General features: G+C 38.1%; 1 protein-coding gene across 2 annotated transcripts in view; it reads left to right on the top strand.

Moving 5' to 3' along the window:
* The window catches only part of LOC137987914 (NLR family CARD domain-containing protein 3-like), a 61,648-nt gene that overhangs the window by 1,519 nt on the left and 44,996 nt on the right, over nucleotides 1-15,133 (top strand). The window contains exons 2-3 of one of the 2 annotated variants that reach the window (XM_068834001.1): nucleotides 2,331-2,360; nucleotides 10,314-10,495. The gene's annotated coding sequence lies outside the window, so the exon portion shown is untranslated. The remainder of the gene's footprint in view (nucleotides 1-2,330; nucleotides 2,361-10,313; nucleotides 10,496-15,133) is intronic. The other variant, XM_068834000.1, reaches the window with a different exon arrangement.

Consider the following 15,133-nt stretch of genomic DNA (forward strand, 5'->3'; position numbering starts at 1 on the left):
AATGTTTGAATTTAACCATAAAGACTTGTAGCCATTTGTGAATATTGATGTATCGAACATGGCCAAAAACATTTCAAAATGGTGACCTTTCGTGCCGGAAACATCACTAGAAAGAATAATGGCCGTTTTCAGAGCACAGCAGTAAAGAGAAAAACAAGAAACCTTTTAGACTCTCGCAAAACAAAAAGTTGAGTGATAGCTTTGGTGATGCTAAAGAACATTTCAGTCCAACAGTGAAAGTGAAACCCTGCTATCAGGGAGATGTGTTGTCGAGGGGTCGAGCTTGGTTTGCTTTCTGTTTCCTCCTAAACGAGGTTGGTGACCTATCTTTTTTTTGGCATAATTTTTATTCTCTTACTCATCCACTTTGTGCTGTAAAAAAATTTTAAAAGATTTACGTCAGAAAAAAAAGTTACAGGAAAAAAAGGATTCATAGCCATCACTCGTGGACACAAAATTGTCTCCTGGAGATCATGCACCCGAGGGATATTTGTAGTCAGTGCCTTTTCAAGACATGTGCCTGTGCCATAGAACAAACATTAAATTATTCCTTTTGAGCAATACAATAGACCTGTTTTGTTATTTCAAGAATTACGTCAAAGCTGTGCTTCCTGTTCCTGCAAAACGTAGCCTGAACCGATAGAACAAACTTGTCCTTGATAGATGAAGTCACAATGATTAAATGAGTAACTTGAGCAAGTTATATCTCGCAAATGAGCTTGGTGACCTATTTATTTAATTGCACATTTCGAGTCACCATAATGTAGGGAACAATCGAGAAAAGTTTAAAGAAAATCTTACGACAACTTCTATTACTAAGGAATCACCTTAAACAGGTCAGAGAAAATTAATTTGCCCCTTGATTTGCTTGCCTTTTAAAATAAACATTCATCAGATCCTAACCTGATCAAGAGATGTCACTACTGTTTTTTTTTTCGGAGAGTAAATTCTCTTTTTTTTTTTCATATTTAACAATTGACAATTAAGAAACTAGAAAAATTTTAAAAGGATCAGTTCAGACAACAGAGTGCATATTTCAAAACTGATCTTGAGACATTTCACACATGCATACTACTTGATGAGTTTGAACAAAATCTTTAGAGCATAGACAACTAGGAAACACCCCTGAAAGGGGCATTCCACAAAATTAATATTTTCAGCTGTATAGAAAGAAGTTCACTCTGAGCATTATCTGCCAACTGGTCTAGGTGGTATTATCCTAAAAAGATGATTGTATAAGTAGATGGAATCCAGTCATCAGTATAATACACATAATGGAAGGGCTATTACATGTGGGTCTCAATGCTTAAGAAGATGTTTTTTTGAATTTTAATTTGTCATTGAATGTGTTTGGAGGTATTCTGGCATGTAAACTAAAACCATTTTCGATGTCGCTATGTGTATCTGAAGCATTACTGGGTTGGCAACTCATCAGATCAAAAGCATTTGCTAAGTTTGTGTGGTGCAAACAACAAGCATTTGTGATCTGCTTGCTTGAATATGTTGTCCCCATTTTGTTTTATCAATACAACATTTAAAGAAGTGGCATCTTAAAGTTCTGTGCTGGTTCAAAAAGTTCATACAGTGTAACTGAAAAAAAGTTAAGGACTGGCATTCACTTCTAAGAGGAAACACTGAAAAGTTTGACAATGTGAAGAGTATAGTGCTAACTCAACAGCATTGTCTGGATTTCTCTTTCCACACTACCAACATGCACAAAGTGAACCCAATAACATTATTGTGGTTTATTGCTGAGAAAAAAAAAAAGCTGACTTTCTTCTTGCTCCTTTTAGAGCTAATATTTCACAAAACTGCCACAAATAATACCAGGTGGATCCATCTCCCTAAGGACAAAAAACGAAAATGAATGTTATTGTCCATGAGATGCATATTACAATGCTACAATCTACAATATCATAATATTATTATTTTCCTAGACACAGGAAACTGCACATGTCAGTTTTTATGGGGGCTATGAAAATTAGTACAAAAAGTCATTCTTATTACACAACCAAGAAAACATGATGAGCTAAACATATAAACATACTATAAACCACACATACAACCAATTACCCTCAACTGTTTGCCTAAACACATGTTCTTAGATTTGAGTCTTTCATAATTTTGCATAATTTTGGCATAGATGTTGACACCAAGTGTGCTGTTATTATTTGGAGACTACAATTGAGTCACTCGGGTGCCACTTTCAAACAGTATTTTCCAGTCAATAATCCTAGGATGAACAGGAAGCAGGGCCTGGGCATTGCACTTTTGTTTAGCAAATTGTTCTTTTCCTCACATATGGATGCATATGTTCCATTCATTAACAGGCCAGCAGTCTCCCGAACATGGGTGTATTGGTGAGCAAGTATTTATGATTCTGTAATCAAGCCTCACTATGGCAATAAACAATGTTATTATATGACTAGCTCCGTGAGCGGGCAAGATGAACCAAATCGCGCGCTCTGATTGGCTACCCGAGCGGGCAAGATGGAGCGATACTGCCCGCTCGGGATTTCTCGCTTGGTCCCGCAAGATCAAAGATCATTTTTTGGTGTTTTAAGTCATATAATAAATCCTTTATTGACCAAACTTGTTTGGTCAAGATGGCTGGATATTGGCCTCGTTCTTTTTTTGCGTGTTTATTGACCTCGACTTCGTCTCGGTCCATAAAAACGCAAAAAAAGAACTTATCCAGCCATCTTGACCTCACGCTTGGTCAATAACCCATACTTATTGTCACACTACTGTGCAACTAGAACTTTTTCTGAGTGTCATCTCAGAGGGCAGTCTTGCAACCAATTTACCTTTTCATTGAAGAAATGCCCTGAGACAGGGACAAAGAACCTCAATATTTACTATATAGTCCAGTACTTGTGTTCATTCCAACTTCACAAGTTGACAAGGTGTTTTCTTTTAGACAGCTGCCTTTATGGGGGTAGTCAGGAGGTACATGTACATGTAAGTGGCCAGCGCGCGATGAAAATCACAAGTTTACATGTAGCCACCCTTGAAATGGCAACGCAACAGCACAAAAAGTCGTTGGAAAAAATCGGCAGTTCAAGGTTAGCTACACTTGCGATTGACGCGATAAAATTTGAAAAAATCGCATTACCGTTGCGAGCAAAAAATCGCTCGTTTGGCTGCGGCTTAAAACAAAATTTCGTAGTGTTGGTTAGCGTTTTGCATTTTAATGAATGAATGGAATCAACAACTGTACTGTTCTCTCAACCTTGAGCAATCTCGTACCCAGAGTCCTCGGGCTTTTTGGCCAGCGGGTGAGCGCCCGGAGAGACTCTGGGATAATCGACTCCATTTTCCCAGAAAATGTGGGTTCTGGTCTTATTACGTATGCTTGAGTTTAACCGGAAACAAAAAAGAGAAAACCGTAAACAGTAGAAATGGCGGGTTGAAAGTGTTCGAGAAACAAGAATTTTAGCCTTACACACAAAGAAACTGGAGAAATGATCATTGGCTTGCTGTAAGAGCAAGTGAAGATGAAACCTCTGACGCTTTCGGTAAGTGTATTTTTAGTGTTTCAGCGTACATTCCATCGTTCAGAATGCCATCGTGGAAGCAACACGATCGACAATTTTTTTGTGGAAATGACACAAATGTCCTCTTCTTCTACAATTTGATGTTTCCGTAATTCTGAATGGCTGCGACAAGACGTTATTCCACAGATTTCTCCTCAAACAGACTGATGTAATGTTTTCCCACGGTGCTTTTGCAATAGCAACAGTAATCACTTTTTGGCAGCGTGGGAAAATTCCCGTGCGGTATAAGACATAATTCAAACCTCGTCGTTTTATTATTTTTGTGATTTTTATATTTCTGAGGTAGAAAAAAACAAACAGCACTGAAACTAGTTTTAGATTTTGAATCTCCCTCCAAATTCTGGGGCTTCCGAATTACTTACCGACTTCCTGTCGGACTGCCATTGTTACGCAAGCGGCCAATCAAAAATATAGTTCAAGTCGATTATCCCAGAGTCTCTCCGGGCGCTCACCCGCTGGCCAAGAAGCCCAAGGACTCTGGGTACGAGATTGAACCTTGAGTGGAAACACGACAAATAACATCATCGCCATAGCCATTTTAACATACCAAACGTAACAATTCTTCTTGGTTTTCACGTCACGCAAGTACCACGCAAAGAAAAAATAAAATCGCTAACCATTAAACAAATTAAGTCAAGAAATTGAGATGTTGTAGGAAGGTAATAAATCATGAGCGTGTCAAAGTTTTAGGGCTGTGCGATAATCCAAACTCGAGTTATTTGGCAATAGACACTTCTCTTAACATATTGGTTATTCAGAACTCGAAAACACATGGGGAATCGACATTCTCGTGACATGTTTCTTAGAAGCAATCCAGATGTCACGCATTGACTGAATTAGAAAGGGATTGTAAAAACGCTTTCTTTACCATGATTAATGTGCCCGCTTAAATAATTTTATCGAACGCTATCTTATCTAGGTAAGCGACAACCACCACCCTCCATTGTTTTTAATTTTAGTCTCTTGCGAGAATCGGCTCACATAAGCGACCGGGTCTTGTTGCAACCACTCTCACAAATTCCCGGCTTGGTCACTCATGAGGGCTTCGACTGGCCATTTTCTAACGTTACATGTAACTTAAATGTACTGTAAAAGGCAAATGCTCGCTGCGAACGTTCAATAAGCACTCTCGAAATTTCGCTTTGTCAGGACGAAATTTTGCCATGTCAGGACGAAATTTCGCTATGTTACAACGAAATTTCGCTCGAATATTCGTGCGGCCGTTGCGAATTTTCGTTTTGATTGAAACAATAGGCGTTTCGAAATTTCAACGAAGTTCGAATGAAAATTCGTTTCACCCGAAATTTCGTTATATTTCGTCGAAAAGTAGTGAAAGGTGCCGAAAAGCGCGAAATTCGTTTGCATTCTTTTTGCACAGTACTGTATGTTACACACATCTGGTGTGTCTCCTTAAATTAAATCACCATGATCTCAGTTCCAAAATTCACACCGTCAAGGGTTATAAAGTGACACAGGCAGAAGACGAGATCAAATGATCGAAATGCAAACAATTGCGTTCAATGTGGATGCGTGCTCCCTATCTGGCGCATGCGCAGTCGTTTTTCAACTCTGTCAAGCACATGTGCATGAGAACTTGAACATCAGTCAGCAGCATTCCCCTGAGTAGTATGCACAGGTGCATGAGCATAGGTTAGAACTGCTGACAAAAATCTAGCAGTCATTTTCAAAAGAGACATCTAATGCTTCAATTTTATCACATACATGTATTATCATTAAATGTACAAGTGTAGCTGCAAAAGCAATAAAACCCTCCAATTTTGGTAAAAAACTCACATGCTGTAATGTCTGTGACATTTATTGTAACGTCCGTAACAACACTTTACAAAAGCTGCTAAAATAATGATAACAAAAATGAAATGAGAATTTTATATTTAGTAAGCATGTTCCCTAGCCTAAACACTCCTGATGTAATTTTTATGAAAAAGCTTCAAAGTTCACAGGAATCTATTTGAGTGTACTAGAAAAGTGGTTGTTTTCATGTAACGTCTGTGACATTCATTTTCCTGCCTATTTTTCTATCACCAAAAAGGTCAGTTGGAAAAACTTAATTAGTCATTTAATCCATTATTAATACTCATCCATTAATGAATTAAAGTAAAGTCACAGAAATTATTTTTGTATTTTTTTTGCATAAGTTTTAATGTCCAAAACTGTGTATGAATGTTAAGTCCGTGACGGTGGAACTGCTCTTATTTATTTTTTTTCCGTGCTGGTAAAGTCTTGCCGTAAGTGGTGTGTTTGTGAATAGAGTCTTCTGTGCGTATTTTGTTGGGTTTGAGGGGGCTGAGGTAATGTGTAGATTTCTCTGGTAGACACAGGAGAACATTTAATTAACCTGCAATGGCGTTGAAAGTCATTGTAATGCGAATGGCATTTTAGTGCATGGAACGTCAATTGGATTAACAAGACAGGTGGTGAAAAATAAATATCTTGAATCATAAAAGTGACGAGTAATGGACTTCGACAACAATTTTTCGCCCGTCACGCCAAAATCAAAGTGAGCTGTATTTCTAATATTTTACCAAGTGTGGTGTTATGTACAACACTGAAACCAAATGGAAAATTCTCTGGTAACTTATGGGTTCAACAAAGACAGAGAAGGAATCAAACACCTTAAGTGGATCTGTGATCTCTGTTGTCTGGCTATTTGTATTTAATAGTAAATTTTCAGCTCCAACTATTGCATTTCTAGCTTTTTGATTGGCTAAAAAACTCCGACTATGAGCCAATAGTCGAAGTTTTACGTCATATGGAAAATAGTGCGCCAAGATGCTCTTTCCGGACGCTTTTAATTATAAAATTGTGGACATAATAATTGGCAGCAAAACCCGGTTTGAGAATTTACTAAAACAGTTATTCCATTCGCCCTTGTTGGATATGAAGTGGTTATAACCAACTCGCGCTACGCGCTCGTTGGTTATTTTTTCACTTCATATCCAACTCGGGCTCATGGAATAATAATTAGTTATTTGTACTCAACTCTGCACAGTCTTCAGGTAAAAAAATAATTGGAAATGTGACAGCTAAGAATTATTTGAAAGAAAGCTTGTTGCCTGTTTTTTGCTTCATTATTTAAAGAAAAGGTTCTTCAGGAAAGAGTTTTGATCTTGAAATTTATTTTGTTGTGTATGGTACCGTAATTTGACACGATTGAGTTTCTTGTCTTCATGCACACAATGAAAGTAGGAAGGAGTTTTTGCCTCTAATAGCTGTCGTTTGTTTCAATAAATTTTTCGCTGCGCAAAAGGTCGCCTTTATGACTTCATCATGTTGTGTAATATTCGAGCTTAATAAATTTGCACGTGCGTTGAAATGTGATACACAAGGACCCATGGTTCATATGGGGTATGAAAGTAGCCTTTCAAGTCTGTTCAAATACGTAATTTATAAGTGCTACACGGCCAACGTTCGTAAAAACCTAACCTTTCCTTGTACTTGCACATGTTCATTGCCGTCACTTTAACATCTGCAGTTCCCACGGCTTGCTCCTATCTGACCTTGTAGCTCAGTCGGTAGAGCAGCAGTGATCTAACCCGAAGGTCGTGGGTTCAATTCCCACCCTGGTCAGAGTTTTTCTCTGTCCTTGTGTGGGTCCATTTCCATTAGTAGGGCTAATGCTCACATGGTTCATATGGGGTAGAAAATCAAGTTCTACATGGCCAACGTTTGTAAAAATGTAACCCTTCCTTGTATCCTGTAAACATTTCTATTTGGACATGATGCAAAAGTTAAAGCGCTGATTCTAAATATATCTCCTGTAGGACTGCATTGGCGGTGACTAGTTACGCATGTAAATCCACACAGTTTTTTCTTAGATAAAGGGTTTTTACACCTTTGGGAGAACTGTTTACCATGAAAGTGAAAAACTTACAAATTATTAAATATAAAGATGTAAGAATTACGCATGATGAAAGGTTTCCTCTATCAATATCACGGCAAAGTGAGACTAAGGCTATCATGACAGTGTGTTGTGTTGTGTCAGTGCTGTGAAAAACAGTTGCAACCACTGTTTCCTTGCTCTTTGTTTTCGTCTTTGCCTCGGTTGCGGTTTTCGTCCAGCCTATATGTAGATGTAGATGATTTCGCGGTAATTACTATCGGCAAAGACGAGGTATTACCGCGTGTAAATGCACTAGTAGTTTCGAGCAGTACGTGGAGCAAGCATATTGAAGAAATAACTTTAAAAGATTACAGCAGAAATTAGTGCTTTAAAACGGCAAGTTGAGATGTACTTGTTTCACTTTATAATGCTCTAATTGTGCTTTACTTTGATTATTGTTGCGAGGTTTGGGATTCATTAGGAAGTGTTAGCCGAAAGGCTCCTGAAACTCCATAGCAGATGCACTAGGGTAATCATGCGTTACAAAAATGAGGCTGGACGGTCAGGATTAGCCCTACGTCATCTTGGCTGGAGTTAACTCAGCAAACGCAGATTTCATATTAAGGCTAGGCAAATGTTTAAAGTTCTCCAGTTCTCCATGACGTGGCACCGGTGAGGCTTTCGAATATCTTCAGGAACTCATGTTCAGCCAACAGTTATCATCTAAAAAATGCTGATAATAAGTTGGCCCTTCCATTGCCAAAGACTGAGTTTTTAAAAAAGAGTTTTAGCTATAATGGTCCTAGGGTATGGAATTCCCTACCCAATGAAATACGTAATTATTTTGAAACTTTACAGTATCTGCATTTGATAAGCTTATTTCAACCTATAGACCAAAATTTAAAGTCATACAGTAATCTATAGCTATTTCTATTTTTATTTCTTAGGGTTATATTTACATTGTAATTGCATGAATTAGTTTTAGTCACAGTAATCTATTTCTATTTCTTTGGATTATATTTAATGCACGAATAGTTTTAGTTGTGATTGTTACTACATATTAAGTATATTTTTAATTTTTAATTTTTGTATTTAGTTCACACCCCTATTGAAAACCATCTATTGTTTTTCTTTACATTGTTGAATAGGTTAGCACAATTAAATAAAGTTGATCTGATCTGATCTGATCTGACCATTCCTAGAATTAAATTAAATGAAAAAACAAAATGACTGTTAAGCTTCCTTTAACATAGTTAGAATTTACTTTTTTCTTTATTGTTAATTATAATAAATTATTCCATACCGTATTTACTCGAATAAGCACCGCGGCGCTTATTTCATTTTTCGGGCCACAAGTGCAGTGCTTATTCGAGGGCGGCGCTTATTGAAACATTGTACCAAACAAATGTACTTTTTCTATATTTTTATTCAATTATGGTACACTTTCTATCTGTTAATTTTCCTAGGGACTGATACTAAACTGATAGTAAATCTTCCGAGAGAAATTCACGCGGTGAAAAAAACCCAAGAATTTCATGATAACGAGAGCGAACTCCTTTGTCGTTGTGGAACAATTTATAGTGTTTTTCTGGTTATACGAAAGTCCTCGAATAAGTGCCGCATCGGGCAAAAAAAAAAAATTCACAATGCCCAAACTTTGAGTAAACTGAGATATGAACGCACTTTAATTGCAATGAAAAAAAAGGTTCCTGGTTCTCACATCTCCTGAAATAGTTGAAATTCTGAAACAGTTTTTCAAACATCATATAAATTATTCTGAGGCCTTTATTGGCACACCCACTCAGTCTTGTTAAAATTCTGAAATATTATTATTAAAAGAAAAAGGGGTCTCTCCTGTGGCTCTTCCTGTGTTTTAATGATGAGTACCAACTTTCTATTTTCAAATTAATGCTGCGTTGCTCTCCCGAAGGTAGTTCTTTCAAACGCGTCAATATGGCACTTTTGGTTGTGTCGAAGAAACTGGATTCTGGAAATAATTTATCTCAAGTGCATTTGCGTGAATCATAAGCGTTTTGCCTGAAAATTTTAAAACTGGTGGAGGTGGCGCTGTAACCTCCTTTTATTGCAAATTCAAAAATACAGCATTGACTGTTATGCTAGGTAGAGAATATATATGAAGCATCGTATATTTGAACTGTGAGTTGAGATGATTTTTGTCAAAGAGATCATTCGCCCTTGTCACACGGCAGCCATATTGTCACGGGGGACCAAAAAAGCTTTGTTTTACCACGTCAAGCCTCACCCCAATGGTTTCCACTGCGAGGCTTGGCGTGGTAAAACCAAGCTCTTTTGGTCTCCCGGGACAATATGGCCGCCGTGTGACAAGGACGAATTGAAGTGACTTGAGCAGCTTAAGCAGTTGTGAAAAAAGCCTGAAAAAAGTCCAGGCTTGGACGTGATTTGAACCCATAACCAGGTGATTGCATTGCTCTGAGCTACAGTATCAAGTCCTTTGTGACCTGGCCATTTTGGAGTTCATCTAGTATACACACTGTATACATGTATCTTGTACAAAGTGAATGCGTGATAGAGAGAATATGTGAAATATGGTATATTTGAACTGCAGAGTTAAGGTGATTGATTTTGGAAATGAACAACTCATGCAAGAAAAATTGCAATAAAAACCTAAAGAAACATCCTTAACGTGCAATCGCGTTGTGTACTGCTCTACTATGTGATCTTTCAGGCCATCTAAGAGCTGGGCAAAGGCAAGACAAACTATATGTCCTGTACGAAGTGTATGCATATGCATAACAAAGAATTTACACGAAGTATCTGAAATTGAAACACCAAGGTTGGGATGATTGATATCATGGAAGATCATTGTAGTGAACGAATTAAATCTAATCACGAGGTACCAAGTTGTATTATCCTTTTCCCCTCTTGAAATTTAGGGACACAGACAAGACAAGTCATGGATGCTTAAATGGTGGTTTTGAGATGTACTACATGAAGTTCCTTTGGACAATATGATGATGATCAAAAGACGACAAGATGGTGATCATTAAAAGAATCTTTCAAAGCAATGGAAACATGATGATGTTGGTGTAAAGGTCAAACTAGGAAAACACGGAAGGTATAGCGCAAGTAAACACATTATTATGAGAGATTTTGGAGTACTAAGCTGGTACATTCTGCGCATGTCAAGACATTCGGGTGGCGTTAGACAGAGTAAAATTTGTCACTCCCAGTCTCACTCCCAGGGGTCAATGGATTAATTATCTTTGAAAAATGAGTGGTTACCCCAAGTTTTCTTTTTGGATTTCAGTAATGCTTGTTAAGATCCTCTTCTCCCATATATTTGTAAACTGCACAAAAATGCCTTTGAACTAGTAGGCACCATCCTTTTAAAACTCTTTGATCAGAATAAAATTTTTATCCTTTTGGAGATGTACTTAAGGTAGTGGGAGTGGTTAGCAGCTCTTGGTTTTGATCTCAAACTTGAAGTGGAACATTCATTAATTTTTTGTTCACAGTTTACTAGTACAACCACGTACATGCCAGGGTCGCGCAAGCAAATAATCAAATTAAAACTAAAGGGAAATTAATACATGATGGAAGTGGAGGTGGAGATACATGTAAACTACTGTAATAGCACAATCCATACAAGTAAATAACTACATGTACATGTATGATAGCATTGTTTTTGCCCTCTTATTGGCTGTGAAATGTTATCCTGATTTACTGAAAACCAAACCTGCTGACACATTAATTTCAATGATTAAAAGCTAGGGATTTGAAAAGTAAAGGAATGACTGAGCCAATTAAATGCTTCAAGTTCATTCACTCAATAATTTCAGTTCCATTTTTATAACTTACAGCAGAAGGGTGCTTGTGTTTTGGTTTAAATTTCTTTCAACTTGTTCAAAATTTTAAAACTAGCCTAGAATTTTTAAACTGGGTTGAATAATTCAAACCAGTGAATAGCCATCAAACCACTGTTTGCAATCATCTGAAGTATTTGAAGAGTATGAGTGAAAGAAACTTGCGATTCGCTTATGATTATTACAAGGGTATCCATGGTGTTCTGGGAGGCACGGTGGCCTCATGTTTGGTGTGCTTGACTCTGCTTGTCCGGTTTCGGGTCCTGGCCAGGGACATCGTGTTGTGTTCTTGGGCAAAACACTTTACTCTCACAGTGCCTTTCTTCACCCAGGTGTATAAATTGGTCCCGGCAAACTTAATGCTGGGGATTTCCCTGTGGTGGACAAGCATCCCATCCAGGGGGGAGTAGAAAATATTCCTACATGTAGTTGCTTAATGCTACAGTAACCAGAGATAAGCGCTGGCCTGATCGGCCACTAGGCTCGTAGCAGACTTTACTTTACTTATCTAAGGTGTTCCTATTGAGAAAGATACCTCCTTGATTTTACAAGATGAACATGATTATGGTGTCTTAAGTTTGCATAAATACATGTAGTAGGGGCACCTGTTAAGTAAAGGTATTAAGGGAAGCAGATGGGGAGGTGCAGTATAGGTGGAAGATGAGGTAGTATTTAAGGAAAGGGAGATGCTATTTAGACTGGTGTTTTAGTGACCTTTAAACAAAATATACCCTTATGGAGCTCAAAAGTCAATTGAATAAACAAGACAGGCAGTGAAAAATAAAGATCTGGAATCTTCAAAGCGACAACAATTGCATCTTTCGCCGTTGGATGTTATCACGAAGTGAGCTTTGCTTCCAATGTTCTTTGGCGAACTGTGGTGTTATGTACAAGACTGAAACCGAACGGCAAATATATTAAATTCTGTATGGGTTTAAATCGAACGCCTTGAATGCATCACATTGTTTACTGAAGTTGCATCTCATTTGTCTGGCAATTTACATTTATTTTATACTCAACTCTGCACAGTCTTCAAGTAAAAAAAAAAATAGAAATGTGACAGTGAAGAATTATTTGAAAGAAAGCTTGTTGTCTCTTTTGTGCTTCATTATTCACAGTCAAGGTTCTTCCGAAAAGGGTTTTAAGGTCCTGAAGTGTGAGACTGAAATTTATTTAATTACTGTTGTTCCTTGTTTGCACGCACGCCATTAAAATAGGAAGGGGTTTTTGCCGCTGATAGCAAATATTTTGTTTGTTTCAATAAATTTTACACTGGAAAAGGGTTTTTGTGGCATTTTTCGTCCAAATGAAGGCCTAAAAATAAAGCTTTTTAACGACCTTTAAGTGGAATGTTTTTATAATTTAATATTCTCTGTCCAAAATTTGCATAAGAAGCTTGAAATAAACATTGCCACTCACCACAGGAAATTTGGTTGCTGATTTACCTCTTCCTGGAGTTCTCGTTAGTATTTTATTTAGTGTGCTTTTTAACGACCTTGAAGTGGAATATTTTTTGTAACTTAATATTCTCTGTCCAAAATTTGCATAAGAAGCTTGAAATAAACATTAATTGCAACTCGCCACATGTACAGGAAATTTAGTCGCTGATTTACGTCTTCGTTGAGTTCTCGGTAATATTTTATTAACTCTGTGCTTATGTACAACACTGAAACCAAAGTTTCTTGGCTAAAAAGTATGTTGATTTACAGTACCGCTCAAAAGTAAGTCACCACCTCGCGTTGCGTTTCCTGCGCGATGCGATTCGCGTAGCGTGAGAGTAACCGAAGCGTGAATTTCTGGCATATATTAGGAACTAATGTGTTATGCGAAATCAATCGATTTCGCGTATAAATTCTCTCTCTGCAGTTGCGTGAGTAAGCGAAGATGATTTTTGATTTGTTAAATTGTATGGGAATCGTCGAAATTGCAAACTGCGAATTGCGAATTGGAGATGACGTTTAAGCGACAATAAACATGCATCTGGTTTACAAGCGGAAATTCTGATGGAAAATAAATTCTTCACATACGAACAAGCGACAGGGGCACCCAACGTCAATTTTCGGAAAATATCTGTTCGTGTATTTGAGATCTAGAATTTTCAAAACATTTATTCTAAAATTTCTTGCTTGCCTGCCTGTCCTAGGATTTTCGAACATCTAAAAATTGTTATAATTGCCCATTTTTTATGGATTTTTACCCTAAAAAGGTCACCTAGAATTTTCGGGAGACTTTTTTCTGGCTGAAATTTCGAAAAGGTAAGTTTTGATCCCTATAATTTTCGGATCACTAAACTTTCAGCTAGGAAATCTGCACAGATGAAAACTTTTTAGGGGATAAAAATATGCCTATATCTACTGTTTAAATACTAAAATACGTTTAACAAAGCTATCCTTAGTGGGTGACCCGAAAACACTGACCCCCGGTCCGTGGACCCCCCTACGGACCAGGTCCACAGAGTACCTTACGGACCGGTCCACGGACTACCCCTACGGACCCCCTCTACGGACCATCCCCAAAACAAAATAAGAATACAAACAAAAATAAATAACAATTAAGTATTAAATTTGACTTAGCGGTTGCCTGCACCTGTGTTGGCGAAATGTTCAACCGTTACGCTCCTCAAATTTAACAGTCTAAGTCTCAGGCTTGGGTGCAAGGTGTATCAATCATGTGGCCACTTCCTTGACTGTAAAGGTAAAGTGAAGTAACTTTATTTAACGTCGGTAGTTCCTTCAGCTACGAGGCTGGTATCAATGGAAGCCGATGGTGCACCCTTTACCCCCTTCCTCTGTCAGTGCTCTGTTTTACGGGTATTTAAAGCTATAGCTACACAGATCAGAGGAAAGTCGAAACAGACGTTTTCAGTCACCGCGCACTAGCCAACTGAGCCACGACTGCTCAGACCGATAATATGCAAGTTCTGTATATATTCGTGAGTGTTTTTTCCCTCCGCCATTTTGAGAGAGACGGAGAGAGGTCGTGTTCTATTTCGTGAAGCCTAGGGCGGGTTTATGGGTGGAGGGAAAGAAAACACGAGACTTGGGTATTATTGGTCTTTTTCGAAGCACTGCGGTCTTCCATACATCGCCACAGCTGAGAAGGAAGTGGCCACATGTGACTGATACACTTTGCACCCGAGTCTATTAAATTTGAGGAGCGTAACGGTTGAAAATTTCGCCGACACGAGTGCAGGCAAGCGGTAAGTCAATTTTAATACTTAATTGTTATTTATTTTTGTTTGTATTTTTATGTTGTTTTGGGGTGGTCCATAGAGGGGGCCCATAGGGGTAGTCCGTGGACCGGTCTGTAAGGTAGTCCGTGGACCTGGTCCGTAGGGGGGTCCACGCACCGGGGGTCAGTGTTTTCGGGTCACCCTTCTTTAGTGGTTTTGAACTATATCCTCGTTGGGTGCCCCTGAAGCGATGATTTCGTTGAAACATCGACGATTTGGTGGAAAAAATTTGTTACGAAAACAATGCGTAGTTGTACCGGCGATCTTCTGTGTAAAGTTAATAAATGCATGGAATTGATTTCGAATTGATCGATGGAAATTTCTTTCCCTCACCTTAAATTGATCGTCAATCTTGTGTGGGTCTGATTTTCCTTATTTGTTTGGAAATTAGCGATAGACTCTCACAAAATCAATAAAAAAATCCAGACGACGTTTAAGCATCAATAAACACATGCATCTAGTTCACAAACGAAAATTCTGATGGAAAATAAATTATTCATACACGAATAAGCGACGTTCTCGTTGAAACACCGACCACTTGGTGGAAAAATTCTTAACAAAAACAATGTCCATTGTGCGTTGCTAAAATTTCTTGCCAACCGCAAAACTTTTGGAGCGTGCAATTTGAAACGTACATTTATTGAATATCCACCAACAT

The sequence above is a fragment of the Montipora foliosa genome, unplaced genomic scaffold (assembly GCF_036669935.1).
Source record: "Montipora foliosa isolate CH-2021 unplaced genomic scaffold, ASM3666993v2 scaffold_395, whole genome shotgun sequence".
Lineage (NCBI taxonomy): Eukaryota > Metazoa > Cnidaria > Anthozoa > Scleractinia > Acroporidae > Montipora > Montipora foliosa.